Genomic DNA, 3,340 nt, shown 5'->3' on the forward strand with positions numbered 1-3,340 from the left:
CATTGCTTTGCTTTTTGTCACTGTATATTAGTTTGCCTTTTTGAGAATTCTATATAATTGGACTTATGCTTTGAGTCTTTATGGAGTGATTGAGGGTCTGGCACTTTCCTTCAGCATAATGATTTTGATATTCATCTATGTTGTATGTGTACTGAGTGGTAGTCCACTGCATGGATATACCACAGTCTGTTTATTAAAATTTACCTGCTAATGAATAGTGTCACTGTTTCCAGTTCTTAGCAGTTACAAATAAACTTGCTGTCAACATTCATATACAAATCTTTGTGTGGATTTGTCTTTTCCTTTCTCTTGGGTGTTAGATGGCTGGGTCACATGATTGGGAGATGTTTAACTTTTTGAGAAACTGCCAAACAGTTTTCCAAAGTGGTTGCACCACTTTACATTCCCACCAGCCATGTATAAGACTTTAGCTGCTCCATATCCTCGTCAGCACTTGGTATAGTCAGTCTTTTTAATTTTAGCCAACCTAATGAATACATAGTGGTGTTTCATTATATTTTTTAATTTATGTTTCCATGATGATTGATAATGTTGAGCATCTATTTTTATGCCTATTGGCTATTCATGTATTTTCTTCTCTAAAGTGTTGGTTCAGAAGTTGTACCCATTTTTTAAATTGTTTTGGAAAAGTTATTGAGTTGTTGAGTTGTTCAAGTTCTTCATATATTTCCCTTATATTTTTATGTCTGTCTGACAGAAGTATTATATTTCTTCCAGTCTATAGCTTGCTCTTCATTTTCTCAGTTTTGTCTTTTGAAGAACAAAACGTTTTATACTTTGATGTAGCTCAGTTTACTGATGTTCATGGTTGGTACTTTCAATGTTCTAAGAAATGTTTGCCCACATCAGAGTTGCAATGATTTTCTCCCTGTGTTGTCTTCTGGAAGATTTACGGTTCTAGGCTTTCCTTTTAGGGCTCTAATCCACTTTGAGTTAATTTTTTTTTCCATCCTGGGTTAATTTTTGTGAACAGTGTGAGGCAGCCTTTTTCTTATCAGTAAGAAATAAGAAATCGTTTCTTATCAGCATTCAGTTTTCTAGCACCCTATATGCATTATATGCATTTTTGTATATATACAAGCAGTTTTCTTAGTAAATGTCCTTAGACTTCAGCAGACTGCCAAGGAGGTCCCTGGCAGATATTCTAGAGATTCCAGCAGAGTGAGAGATAAGGAACTGCAGACTTTCAGGGAAAATACTCTTGATGTGCTTGTAGGAACCCAGCATGTCAGCCCACCCAGGACGGGGCACCCTTTTTCAGCATTATGATATTGCATAACAACCATAGATCTGGTCCAGAATGCTGACTGGAGTCTTGTCAGAGATGTGGATGGAATGCCCCAACCCACATCAGGCAGCGTTAGATTAATGATTTTGTAATTTCAAGGAGGATCGCTCGCAGCCCCTGGTCGACTGATGGAAGCTGTCGTCGCCTCTTGTGTGATCACTTGGTTGAGCTTCACATGTCTTTGTCCTCAGGACATATCCAAGTCGTCCTGTCTAGGCAGGGTGGCCATCTGTCCCAGTTTGCCTGGAATAATCCTGGTTTATGCTATAATTGATTTGATTTTTAAAAATCTTTTGGCCACTCTGCATAGCATGTGGGATCTTAATTCCGCGGCCAGGGATCAAACCTGGGCCCCCTGCATTGGCAGGGTGGAGTCTTAACCACTGGACCCACCAGGGAAGTCCTGATGTTTTGCTTTTGTTTTTTAAAAATTGAAACATAGTTCATTTACAATGTTGTGCCAGTTTCTAGTGTACAGCAGAGTGATTCAGTTATATATATTCTTTTTCATATTCTTTTCCACTATGGTTTATTACAGGACAGTGAATGTAGTTCCTTGTGCTACACAGTAGGACCTTGTCTATTCATCCTGCATACACTAGTTTGCATCTGCTAATCCCAAACTTGCTTTATTACGAATAGTGCCCATTTCACTCTGAGAAGTTCCACTCTCTCCTGTACCAGTATCAGAAAGGGTTCTGATTTGTTCAAGTAGTTCTGTTAGTTTCTATCTTACAGGCTCTGAGGATCATGAACCCAGCGAAGCACTTTGAAATCCATGGCTTCCGATCTTGACTCTGCAGAGCTCTGGGTGCTCCTTCAAGACCCTTTACAAGTACCCACAGGAGAAAGGTGCAAGGCATGTGGCTGGGACTTTTCACCTCTGTTTTCCATATGGAGAGTCTATGTATGCTTGTGTGGCTTGTAGGAACCTAAATCCCCAATCAGGGACTAAACCCCGTGCCCTCAGCAGCAAAAGCAAGGAGTCCTAACCACTGATCACCATGCTTGCTTTTTTTTTCTTTTTAATTCATGTTAAAAACATGAAATGCTTCACAAATTTGCACATCATCTTTGCCCAGGGGCCATGCTAATCTCTGTATCATTCCAATTTTAGTATATGTGCTACCAGAGCAAGCACAATATGCTTACTTTTGAATTCAAGAAAGTTTGAAAGCCACTCATGTAATTCATCGCATTTTCCTCTTTGCATTGACTGCCAGGAAGCTCAGCATCTAATTCTCAGTCCACCAATAATAAGTGCTCAGAACCTCCTAGCCTACATATTTATGCAAATCTCACCCTTGAGTGTCTTTTCTTTCGCTCTCCACGTTTCCCCTTCACCTGCTTTTCTTGTTTTCTCATTCTACTGCCACATATATGTTTTTGCATGCAACCTCAAATCCTTTTTGGAAAAAGTCAAGGTTCAAATGAATGCATTAAAACAAAAAAAGGATACTTTTCCTGTAGAGGAGATTTTTACAGATGGGAAAGGAATGTGATTAGAATAAGGCATGATTTGGCATGGTGAGTACACATGTGTGTTTGTAGGATATGTATATACAAGTTGAAAGCCTTGTGAAGTTTGTCGTTTTCAAAGTTGAGCTGGTCTTCTGGCTTCAGAGGACATTTACACTTGGAAGATTTTAGGGGAAAAAATACTTTACTCCAGGTTAGGCATGCCTGCGGTCTACACTCCTAAGAATCTGTGTTATGGTTTAGCATTTTCAGATTTTGTCTGGGATTATTTTTCTGGTCATTATAAAATGAGGACAAATAGTTATCAAGAAGAAATCAAGGGAAAGAGGGACAGGAAGGAAGTGCTCTTGCATAGGAAGGGGGCTGGATTTTAAGTGATCTTGAGTAAGATATGGGTGCCTTAAATCTTATCTGAGTTTCCATCTCATCTGCTGTGCATCTGCGGTCAAGTCTTTTTTCTCCCAAACATGGGGACTCACCCTCAGCTGCACACTAGAATCATATATATAATCTGATGCCTCAGTCCCTCCCCCAGAGAATCTGGTTTAATTG

At 39.5% G+C, this 3,340-nt stretch overlaps 1 non-coding gene across 1 annotated transcript; it reads right to left on the reverse strand.

Moving 5' to 3' along the window:
* Positions 1 to 2,346: 2,346 nt before the first annotated feature.
* On the reverse strand, positions 2,347 to 2,450 carry LOC145533556 (U6 spliceosomal RNA). Its single transcript, XR_014074158.1, has one exon. It is a non-coding gene; the product is annotated as a U6 spliceosomal RNA (small nuclear RNA).
* Positions 2,451 to 3,340: the final 890 nt, after the last annotated feature.

The sequence above is a fragment of the Giraffa tippelskirchi genome, chromosome 13 (genome assembly GCF_054371585.1).
Source record: "Giraffa tippelskirchi isolate mGirTip1 chromosome 13, T2T-mGirTip1v1.2.pri, whole genome shotgun sequence".
Classification (NCBI taxonomy): domain Eukaryota; kingdom Metazoa; phylum Chordata; class Mammalia; order Artiodactyla; family Giraffidae; genus Giraffa; species Giraffa tippelskirchi.